This window comes from Hetaerina americana, unplaced genomic scaffold (assembly GCF_022747635.1).
Source record: "Hetaerina americana unplaced genomic scaffold, ioHetAmer1.1.p SCAF_195, whole genome shotgun sequence".
Taxonomy (NCBI): domain Eukaryota; kingdom Metazoa; phylum Arthropoda; class Insecta; order Odonata; family Calopterygidae; genus Hetaerina; species Hetaerina americana.
The window spans coordinates 350998-363718 of record NW_027286758.1 but is presented as its reverse complement, the minus strand read 5'-3'; the positions used below and the strand labels follow the sequence as shown (position 1 = coordinate 363718).

Here is a 12721-nt window from a genome sequence, read left to right as displayed (position 1 = left end):
GATCATCATTCTGGTCTACATATGAAGGAAATACAAGCAGAAAGAAATTGATAGGATTTGCCACCTTTAGAGGACATAATATATCATGAGGTCTTGCAGGAAGAAAGGGCAGCAGTTAATGGTAACATACAATAGTGATTTAAGGTAAGAAAAAGATGAAAGGCAAGAAAAGATGGAGATTAGGTCAGAGAGGACAGTGTATGCACAAGAAATCACTGCATGTAGAAAGGAATTGAGTTCTGCAGGTTAAAGATATAGATCAGCCAATACATTCTCCTTGTGTTGACACCAAAAGACATGTATGCAAGCAAAATGCCAGGTGACTCAGATAGACATTAGTTAGATAATTATTACTGAGATTTAAGTAGAGCTAAGCATTAAGAATTAAATAATAAATTAACAAAAATGAAACTAGTATATATTGAATTGTAGAAAAGCTGTCAGAGGGTATTGTAAGTCTACAGAGTAAGGGTGAAATTGGTATACCATTGGGTAATGCAGATTAATTGTCATTTTTATATTGTCATTGGCTTGCTGCTCCTATTATGTTTCAGGGAGAGAGTACTCGGAAGGGAAGGTGGGTGAAGCATTGAATCATTTTTGTACAAGTGCATTAAACAATAAATTTATTTTCCACAAAAATTTGCATTATTTTATGCTGGAATATGTATTATTAGTCACTATATTACCTGCCTCTTTATTGTCTGAGCAATGACTGTTACCTTCCTGTGTTGATGCAACAATTGATGAATGAATATCACCTGCTGGAGAAATAGAGCATCTAAACGGCCTCCTCTTTGAAAATGACCATGTCATCTGGGATGCCACAGCCCTCTTGTCAATAGCGTCACTGTCAATTCGATACAACTGACCCCTTCTCAATTGGTTATTACGTATTTCCTTGAAGGATAGCTTCCCTTCTATATTATTATAGAAAACAAACAAATCACTCGGCACATTGATGTTAAAGCAGCCGGAATTCCGTTAGCTTCTCCACCCAAGGAGAACACACGAACCAGGGATAATTGGCATCCTCCAAAACCTAAAAGAATATGCCATAACCATGTATTAACAAAAGAATGCACGTAACTCCTCTCGCCTAGACTTCAATTCACATTTAGACAACATTGTTCGGAGTATATAAACATAATACCAATTAATTTGGATATCTCGCAAAAAAAACTTTGAAACACCTTAAGCAGGACACTGAACTTACTTTGGCCTCTATTAGATCCTTTATTGTATGTTCTAACATTTTTTGTAATTTAATATTCTCGCCTAAAACATTCATCAAAAGGCCGCGACTGTTAAAACATAATCTGCAGACTTCTTATGCATGTTTATCGCACATTAAGAATGTTTTAGAGTAAGCCGAATGATTTACTGGACAATCTAACATTAGAGAAATAATGCAATATGTCAACATTAATTGAACTAGAATAAATAGTTATTAACACAGCCGAAAAAACTAAGTAAACAATGTTATACCAGGCCATTCGCATCTCGTTTGTCATTTGTTACACTCATTTGGGAAGTAATGCTATGCATGTACGAACAAATGAACGAGTGAACAAATTGCAGACCAGTTGGGTCTGTCTGCATCTAACCTCCAATGCATTATTTCACAGGATTTGGCCATGCGCAAGGTGTGTGCCAAGATGGTGCTGAAATTTTTGCCATGGCACGCTCGTCATCAGAGAGCTGCTGGCCAAATATGGCATTGCGACTTTGCCGTACCCGCCCAATTCTCCCGATCTGGCGGCACCAGACTTCTTCTTCTTCCCCCTGATTAAAAGACAGCTCAAGGGATGACATTAAGAGTCAATAGAGGCCCTTCAAGAGGCTTCTACAAGGGTCATCAATGCCATCCCCAAAGAAAATTTCCAGCGGGCGTAAGGGGAATGGCAGCAATGTTATACTAAGTGTGTAGCAGCTCAAGGAGCATACTTTGAAGATTATTAAGCCGATGTAATAATATCCTCAATAAAATTCTTGTACAAAATCAGTCCTTCCACTTTTGGGTGCAACCTTGTCTATGCTATTGAAGATTTTGCCACTCCAGATAGATACAATTAATACTTAAATAAGCCAATAATTTGCAAACCTGAATATTTAATTAGGTTTAAAATATGACCAAAAGAGAGGTAGCCTACCATTTTTATATGAAAAAATATGAATGATAATAGGGTAAAATATCACAATTAAGTTCCTTTTAAGCTTTAATAAATGCCTCTAGAGATTGGAGAGAATTTATCAAGTACCATTTAAAATCCATGCTTCTGTAACAGGCAAATGTCTTAAATACTTGCTGAACTTTAGTTCAAAACTCAGTGACTAATATTGAACAAAAACATTAAAGGTAATAAAAATCAATAAATGTCATAATTAAAAAAATTCATTTGCCATTTTCAGTAGGGGTTTTACACCAAATATTTTAATTTTTATTTAAACTAATTAAAAACTTTTTTCGTTGTGTCCCATAGGCTTCTTTTTCAAGGTTACTCTGTTCAAAAACTGATTAAAAAAAGAATGAGTATACCCATTTCCAACCCCTAGCATTGGAATGTTCTGATTAAGAAGAAAAAGGTTTTATAGATTTTTACACTAGTTAATGTGTAATATTTATTAATTTAAAAAGGTAAGAATGTTGTTATCATAATGAAATGCTGAAAGGTTGTTACAGTTTTAAAAAATTGAGGTTTTTGGAGAAACAAATAGTCCTGCAAAAAGGTTTTTATATCATAGATGTCTAAAAATTAAAATTTTTCAATTAGTAAAACTTTTTAATAAAGTGTTCTAATTATGAGTTTATTCCTGATGAATTTTTAAATATCTTTAGGTGCATTTATAAGTAGATACATGAGAAGAGGTTATAAATTAATGCATACATGTTTGCAGACCACATTGAAAAAGACCTTCACGACCATTCCTTGTGATATTTGGAAGTCACCTTTTTTCTTAATATGCATGCATAATTGTTAAGTCATTGCATTCATCCAGTATATTTGAGGAGTATCTTTGACAAAAACATATTATAGGGCTACAGCAAGAAAAGTTAAACCTTATGCTGCTATCAAATTTCAGTGATTTAGAGAGTTGATGAATAGAAGATGAAGTTTTTTCATTGATGGTGAAAAAATCCAGTTCCTTTAATGAGGAAAATCCTCATTAAGATTAAAATTCTCCTGAGAGAATGAAAAGGCATGATAGTAATAAGGGATAAGTGTAAAAGTTCTCAACTTGACACAGGAATGGTATTCCAATCAGAGATATATTTATGATTCTAGCCTGGGTGCAAGTGTGTTTAGTTTGTAAGCAGAGTTCCAAATGGTTCTGTCAAATAGTTTCTTTATACAAATGGTCGCAGTACATGATTTCTGATTAAAATGAAGAACTTGAACTTATATCTGTAATAAAAATCCTCATTATAGAGGGATTAATAGGAAATCCATATGACGTTTACAAAAGTAGAGAGGGACTCATTTAATTCCAGCTAACCAAAACTGAGTAGCTGAATTTTCAACAGGGTCCAAAATCCCTTGGAGATGACCTCCATATAATATCAATTATATTTCCAACAATTCATTTATATTTCCAAAAGAAGCCAGAGTATTTGAGATGATTAAGTTTCAAATGTTTGGATGAGTAAAACTTTCTTCATGGACCCCTTATTTTATTCCTTAAACAGTGTGCTTTGGACTGAAATACCTTAAAGACTCCTTATCTGGAAGGAAAATACCACAAATGGTAACAGCATTACAATCTGGGTTTTTATTTAGAAACAGATACTTAAAACTCTTAACTTCCCAATGCTATGTCTCAAAGACAATGCCAACAATACAATTCCATTTACAATAACTAAGAACTAGGGAATTCCCTTGCAGCTTTTCAGCAATAAACATAAAAGGAACCTAAGCAGATATACCTCAACTTTATTTGAACTAAATATTGTGCAATTAAAAATGGATCCCTGATAGATTTAATAATATTCAAATGAAAGATAGCGAAATAAAATTTTTCATAGCTGTTAATTTTTATTCAAATAAGTTACACAAAACAGGAGAATGATGACATGTTTTAAAAAACATGAAATGAAAGAATTATGATGGTCCTTGGTAGTGATATAATTATTTTTGAAAAGAGTATATGTTCATTAAATAACAAAATTATGCATGTCATTCATACATTGTCTCTGAACTTCCTGGAAGAAGGATTTGCTTAACTCGAACTCTTTAGTTTTTTACTCGTTTCTAAGCCTTCCTGTATTCAATGATGATGCACAGTTAAAATTCTGACAATCATGTGACACTCATTTCTGCCTGCAAATGCATGTGGCTGAGGATAAGGCTCCAGTTATGAGCATGAGTGAATGAAATTGAATATAATTTACATTGCTCACTGATCATTTTGCAGTGTGTGACTTCATGTGTAACTTGAGATTTTTATTCTGAATGAATGCTTTAGAACAGATGTTGCAAGTGTATGGTCTTTCTCCAGTGTGTGTCATCATGTGACTCCTTAGATTACCTTTATGAGCAAATGCTCTTGAGCATATGTCGCACTTGTGGCTCTTCTCTCCAGTGTGTGTTAACAAGTGCATCTTTAGATTACTACTCTGTGAAAATGCTCTTGAACATATCTTGCACTTGTGGTTCTTTTCACCCGTGTGTGTCAACAAGTGCCTTTTTAGAGCAATACTCTGAATAAATGCTCTTGAGCATATATCACACTTGTGCCTCTTTTCACCTGTGTGTGTCAACATGTGCCTTTTAAGATAATTATTCTGAGTAAATGCTCTTGAGCATATTTCACATTTAAATGATCTTTCTGTAGTATGTGAAGACTTGTGGATTTTGAGTCTACTCAAAAATAGGAAGTTTTTGGTGCAGAATTCACATTGGTACTTATTTTTCTCAGCATACACCAAGTTGATATGACTTGCAAGGTCATTTTTACTGTCAAATGCCTTTGAGCAAGAGTCACCCCTGAATTGTGTTGTCTTCTTAAAATGCACATGCAAGACATGATCTTTGAGAAGGTCCCTTTGTGCAAATTCCTTGTAGCAAATTTGACAAGAATGCAATAAAATGCCTCCTGCATCTTTCCCTACACCATCTTTTTTCTTGCAATAATCTGAAAGATTTGAAGAAAAGGAATCTTATCAATGAAAAATTATATACCTGCAATTAACAAGTTTGTTATCTGCAATTGGTGGTAAATTGACTAATATACATAAAAAATTATCAAGAGAAAGGGTCCAAAGCCGTCATGCATTACATTTCCACAAATGTTTACTTAGCATGTACAAATGCCTAGAAAATAAAATTTGTAAATGGATTTTGAAAAGAAATAAGAATATTTCCTGTTTTAAAAGAATGGAATATGAGAAAAGACGAATGTATAAAGAAAGGAAATTCTTTTTCAAGGGAGTAGACAATTAAATGAAATTATCTCTGTGTGGCTGTTTTTAACAAAAGCACAAAGTCCAACAATAGAAGTAAAATACCAAAATTACAACATGTAAGATGGGAACTAAGAGAATGACTTATCTTTATTGATTAATAAAATCATCAATTCATTCATGGACAAATTACTAATCAAGTAAAATGGTCAATTTAGTGAATGATTAGTCATTCACCTCAAATAATTTATGTTCAATACTTAATTCATTTATTACTTCTATTTCATTGTGTGAAACTACTATTAGTATGGCAATCCGTGATTTCCAGCTGACAAATATAGTGCCCTTAAAATTACTTTTATTAATAATTTTTATACAATTTATCTAAAAAAGACCTTTCACATTTTCTGGCATAACGTTTCCTATAGTGGTCCTTGAGATTGCTTAAATTTTTAACAACAAATATATTTTACATTGGAAATTTAAGAAAGAAAATAAAACCCCTACTTTAACTTTTCTGTCAATAAAATGATTTAAAAACATATTTAACACTTCAAAAGGAAATTTTTTTCCGGGTATATGATCAGAAAACAAATTTTATGGTGCTTCTTTTAATCAAAAGAAAATATCAGTGTATAATTTATGACAATTCTTAAATTAAAGAGTATGATCTTGTTTTAATCATGGGCAGATAATTCTGACTCAATTATATGTACTTAAATATTTCTAAAGAAAAAATTACATTTACTGAAATATTCTTTTTCTTGATTTTTTTTAAATTTCATCACCTAGCACTGAAATAAATATAAGACCAATTGGCAAAATTACAACCTCAAAGTGATCAAGCTAAGGTAATATTAAACCATGCCAAAATAACTCATTAGAACCTTAGAATTAATAATATGTTAGTAGCTACTAAACTTACTTTTAGCTGAAATAATATTATCACACAAACATTATCAGAGTAGGGATATTATTTTTGATTTTTTGTGACTTCATGATAATGTCAAATGTGCTTAATTTTTAAAAGGTAATTATTTTTCACAAGGACTTAAATAAGGACTAGGGGATTATTTTCCAAAAAAACTAGAAACTAAATAGGCAAAGAAAATATATATAAAATTAAGAAGGTAAGCCATTTCTATAAAAGGACAATATCTGAAACTATTGTTTTATATACAAGAAAATTACATTATTAAGGAATTATAAACAAAACTAAGAGAATGCTGAAACTGCAAATTTTGGATCTATACACTTAATAAATAAATGGCATTGACCACTATGACATGATAATACAGCTCTTCTTAAACAAAAGGCTTCAGACTTTTTTTAATGGTAAATGGTGGATTTTTGTGTGAATGCACTTACAGGGTCAGTATAAAAGGTATCGGGACTGACTTGCTGTAGCCCAAATAGAGCATTGGATAGGTAACTAACTTGTAGGCTTAGTAGAGGATATCTCCAAAAATAATAAATATTAGTTTATTTGGCTTTGTGCATATTGAGAAAGATGGTGGATATTAGTTATGACTGATTTTATTTTGTTTTCATGCAAGCAATGAGTGTATATGGGAGCGATTCTCTAGTTCCAGGTCTTAAATTTGGAGACCTGGAACAAATAAAACAGGCTTATGAAGAAAATGTTTTAAGCCAGAGAAGTTTTTGAGTGGCAAAAAATGTTTAAGAAAGCGTGACACCTTGTTAAAGATAAGGGCCATGTAAGTTACCTGATGACCACTCCAACTGACTCTCAGGTGGCTAATATATAACTGTTTTTCACTATGATATGCATTTAATAACCTCCCTTATTAGTAAAGAATCCACCCTTTTGGGTAGAACCAACATTAACAGTTTAATGAGGATCTTGTATTAAGGGAGATATGTGCAAAGATGATGGCAAAAGTCTTGGGCAAGGAACAAAAATAGAAGGAAGCTTCTGACTTAATTTGCCATTCCAATGCTCTTAAAAGCCCTGATCTGGCTATACTGTCCCTTTTCTGGTATTTGAAATAAAAAGGCAGATCAAGAGATATCAATTATACTCCAATCTAACAGTAAAATACTGATGATGAATGCTGACACAATATTCTGAAAAATGATTTTCAGTAAACTGTTGACGAGTGGCAGATAAACCAAGTTGGTATATTGATGCAGGAAGAACATTTTTTCAATTTATTTATGTAGCCGTGAGGATAAAATCATTGGCTTTTGATTTTTAGAGCCAACAATAATACTTATTGTATGGATCCTGCTTAATTTTATGCCAAAAATCCCTAAAGAGAATAGTAAAGGGTTAAATATTCAAAACAAAAAAGCTGGAATACATATAGAAAAAGTATTACTACAAGTTTAGACCATAATAAATAAACCTGGAGTTAAATTGATCAGTGCACTAAAACCTTGACAAAGGAAACTTCAGAACTGAGCAAGAATAATCAACAATTTCAATTACAATCTTGGTCAAAAGGGGTAAAGATCTTTTCTGTTAGTTTGAAATGTAAAAAACGCCACCATGGAATATTTAAGGTTCAACATATGTATCAGATTGATACTCAAATTATTAAAGTTTGAAAACAAGAGGGACTTAGAAAATAACAACCTGCCGCAGTGAAATGAAATCTATTATGTGCAGTTTATTTTATTTATTTTTAGGATTTTTGCCCTGCCAATGCCTGAGAGCATTTTATTTTGCAACATCTTCTGTTGCAGTTATTTTTGGGATCATAAACAAAAGGAAAGAGAGTAAGGCAATCAATTACTTAGAGGATGATCAGTTTGGATAAAAGAAGGTGGGAGATACATGTTATGCCATTGCAGTAATGAGATTATTATTCAAAAGGAATATAGAACATACCCAGGAATTAATTGCCTGTTTCTTAGATTTTAAAAAAGCTTTGGATAGAGTGAATTGGGAAAAGTAATGAGTATAATGGAGAAAATAGGAATAGATTAGAGGGAAATAAGGCTAATCTGCAACCTGTTCATGTCCTTGACTGCTCAGGTGCAAGTAGGGAATGAGGAGTCCAGATGGGCAGTGCTAGAAAGAGGTGCAAGGAATGGTTGTCCATTATCACCATTGCTGTTCAACATGTAGCAGAGGAAATGAATAAAGACGCATGGGAAGAACTGGAGGTAGGAATGAAAGTGGGTGGGGAATTGATAAAATCAGTTAGGTTTCCTGATGACCAAACTTAGTTTGTCAGTTAGCCAAGGGGCTACAAGCATTGCTTAGTGATTTGGCAATTAAGTACAACAGGTATGGGATGAGAATCAATGTTGATAAAACAAAGAATATGCAATTTTCTTGGATGAAAAAGGCTAAGCTTAACATTAAAATAGGATGGCAAAAACTAGAGCTGGAAAAACAGTTTATGTATCTCCGTATTGATTGGACCAACGCAGCAGAAGTAATAGGGACATATGGATAAGAATTGCTTTAGGTGAAGGGATGTTGAGCAAGGACATTATGAAAAGACTCTTTAGGAAACTTTGAAATAAAAGATAGCTATGTATAGCGCAGTCATTGAAACAGGAGGATACACATTGACTGAAGGATTTTTAAATGTAGGTGTGGAGAAGAATGGAGAAGGTAAAATGGACAGAAAAGAAAACAAATAAGGTAGTACTTGGTATAATGGGCAAAGAAAGAGGTTTGCTTGGAGATATCTTATGGAGGCAGGAAATGTTTCTGAGGAGGGTATTGACTTGCAGCTGGATGTTGAAGACTATGGAAGGGTAGAATGTTAGGCAAATGAGGAAAGAGAAGGAACAGAATAGGGATGTTAGACTGGATGATGGGAGGAAGAAAGAACTCAGAGCTGAAGAGGGACCTGATATAGCGTAGAATGTTGTGTTTTGCAAGGGGTCGAAATTATTAGTTAGCTTTTATGTCTATCCATAAAGCTACCTTGTCTGGTAGATTACCTGATAATAATAATTTTGTTACAGGTTTATTCGGATTTAAATATTTTCCCATCAATTTTTGTAATTAGTCATAATATTGTATCTGACATTTTCAGTATTTCTAAAATATTCAAAACGCAAAAGGAAGACAACAGTCTCCAGCTCCCCTCACCTTGTGTCTTCAACTGTTCCGATGTTAATACATCCATCTCCTGCAAAGGATCAGCATAACATTCTTCCTTATTGTCTACTTCTTCATCAGAGGATAAATGCAATTCTAAATCTTCTAAATCATCCTGAAAAATATCAACATAACCAATGCAGATTGTATTCATGTAAAACATTAATAAAATGCCCAAAAAACTTTCAAACCTAATCTATAAAATTACACAAGGTTTAAAATTATACATTTCGATTTAAATTAATAATTACAGAGCATTTGTCTTAATTTCTTCAAAAGCATTAATATCTTTCATTGAACCTTCTAACATTAAATGATATTGCCAGTGTTTAAATTAAAGTTTAGAGAATGTAAATTATAGGAGAGCTTACTGTTAAAATATAAGTAAACCTTTGATATCCATGGATTGAAAATATAAAATGAAAATATTTAAATACTGTTAACAAGAAAATGCCTGAACATTATGAATAATAGTTTTGGCCGACCAATTAAATTAAATAACATACTAAATACAGAGAATAGGTCTTTGTGGCTTATTTTTCTCATAACAATAAGCTTCCTTAACAAACTATAAGAAGTCATCACATTTTTTATTTGGAATCATGATCTTCTTCAAGAATACAACCTGGCCATTTTGAACATTGACAGCCCCAATTTATCACCAAAGAACACTATCTAAAGCTCTCCTCATCTATGACGATACTAATGCCAAGGATATCTATTCTTATCTATTATGACAGATGGTCAAAATTTCAAAATAATTTAATCAGGAACAAACAACTTCAGACATAATTTCTTCAAATTACTCTAGTACTTGAATCATTTCGTAGTCCTTCATTTTCTTAAACACAGAACATTTGATACTATTAATAGTTGAATTAAATGAAAGTATTATTCAATCATGATATTAAAGATTTTTTATGCTGGTCCTAATTTAAAGAAAGATTTAGCCATGCAGAACCACATGGAAGGCCATTTTATCTCATAACACTACCTTAGATTGAAAAGCCCTGCACTAAGTAAATAACATAACGTATATTGTTATGAAAGAGCGTTGGTTATGAAATTAATGCATAATAGCTTTCTTTCCTTACCTGAATATCAACTTCTTCACAGTTATCATCATCCATCAAAATCACATTGGTGTTGGCTGAACAATTGTCCTATTCTTCAATTGATGACTTTTGTACTGAATGGTCATTATCCTTCATTGAGCTTCTCAACACCATCAAATTTCTTCTTTTACCATTTGCCAAAATAACATGGCTCTCTGAATCCTTCTGAAGGCTAGGGAGCACACACAGCTCCTTACTAAACATAAATAATCATAATTGACACCAAGATGTTTGATAGGTAAATATAAAGTTCAGCTAAAAATAAGCCCTATATTAGCATTTCATATTTTTTACCTAAAAGTCCTGAAGGGGCTAAGAAAAAGTGTCAACAAGGTTATTACAACCAACATAAAATACATGAAATTATATTAAAAAAACATTTATGATACTTTATGACACCTCCAATTAGCCTTACCATGACACCTATTACTGTTCCTTCAAAATGAAAACTCTTAAAGACATTTTGATAGGGTTCTTCAATGCAAAACAAAAATCTGTTCTATTTTGGGATATTCACGAGTTGTAAAAAGAAGCATTTACAATAACAGCACATATATCACCAAAATCATTTGGTTATATTGATGCCATTATGGTTAGAATGTTTCTTAAATACCTCAGAGGTCCCCTCTTGATTCTCCACGTTGTTGTCCATATCCCTATGCCTAGCTGGAACAGTTTCCTGCTGTTCAATTGCTATTTTATCCATGTCTACAATCGTCTGCAAAGTTAGTTAAATAGTGAGAAAACAGTAAAAATAAATGATTTTACGTATAATTTAAGTATTTATGAATTTTCTTAGTATAAATGGAATTCAAAATTGATAAAAGTGCATTTGGTGTTAAATTTTCAATTTTTACCTTGAGCTATTATTTTTTATGTATAAGATCACTAGGTATCAAAAGAAAACCAATAAATGATGGAAACATAATTGAAATGAAAAATAAACTCTCATTAGATAATTGAAACTTTATAAATGAGAATTACAGATGAGATTAGATAAATAATATCAGGCCTTTAGTTGACATGCATGAAAGAATCAGATAAATATCAGACTCTACAGAATCATTGAACAAGAATTATTCTATATTATGAATTTAATCAGAATTACAATCAAAATTCCATCAAATGATTCCCGACCATCAAGTTATTTATTTTAGAATTTAAATGAGTAATTACATCACTTATATTATGAATGCCTTTTTCTTGCAATTTGCCTGCATTTCTTATGATGACTTGAAGATTGGCAATGTCCTAATCAATATCATTTAAGCAAATTTCAATTCTCTTTACCTTAAACTTCCACCATTATGATGTGATAACTTTTATACAAAACCTTCTTAATGCCATGCCATACCACAGTAATCATTTCATTTATTATTATACTTCTATATTAATTCCTAGATATACCTTCTTGCATTTCAAGATACTTACACATCACATGCAATAAAAAAATTCTCTATATAATAAGAAATAACATAACATTAATGTCTTTTTGATTAGCAAGTTATTACACAGCTGTGTGGTTTTGATAATATTTCAAGTTAGAAAAAATTTGTGGTTTTCATAAATGCCTATCCGTGCATCAAAGATTTAGTAAAAAGTATTGTATTTTATAAGATAACTTACAGCAAACTTTTCTACTGTAGGTATTCATGAGTTGAAAAAAGGAACATGAGCCATAATGGCATTATTTTCACAGATTTAGTTTTTTAATTACCTCTAGAGAAGTTCCTTCCAGATTCATCACATTGTGGTCTACATCTCCCTGGCTAGATGTAATTTCATTGGTCTCTTGGTCTTCTACATCCACTTCCTCTGTCTTCACTATAGTGCCCTGAGTTCATTAAATAATTATTAAACAGTAAAAATATGGAACTTCAGTTATTGATAGAAAATTATATGTAAACAAATGTCTAATATTAAGTAAAAATCAGTGTCACTAAAGTCTTTTCAAATGCAAATGAATAAGTATTTGCAAAATAACAGAAGCTTTGGATAAACCTTGAAAATGTCAACCTGTTCCAATGTCTTCCTTACCTGAAGAGAATCTTCTTCATGATTATCCATAATATGGTCTACCATTTTCAGCCTAGCTGTCATTTCAACAGTATCCTGATCTTC

General features: G+C 32.1%; 1 long non-coding RNA gene across 1 annotated transcript; it reads right to left on the bottom strand.

The window, feature by feature from the left end:
* Nucleotides 1-10741: 10741 nt before the first annotated feature.
* LOC139687413 (uncharacterized) lies at nucleotides 10742-12366 on the bottom strand. The gene is made up of 3 exons (XR_011700634.1): nucleotides 12318-12366; nucleotides 11214-11318; nucleotides 10742-10792 (listed from the first exon to the last, which is right to left on the bottom strand). It is a non-coding gene; the product is annotated as an uncharacterized lncRNA (long non-coding RNA).
* Nucleotides 12367-12721: the final 355 nt, after the last annotated feature.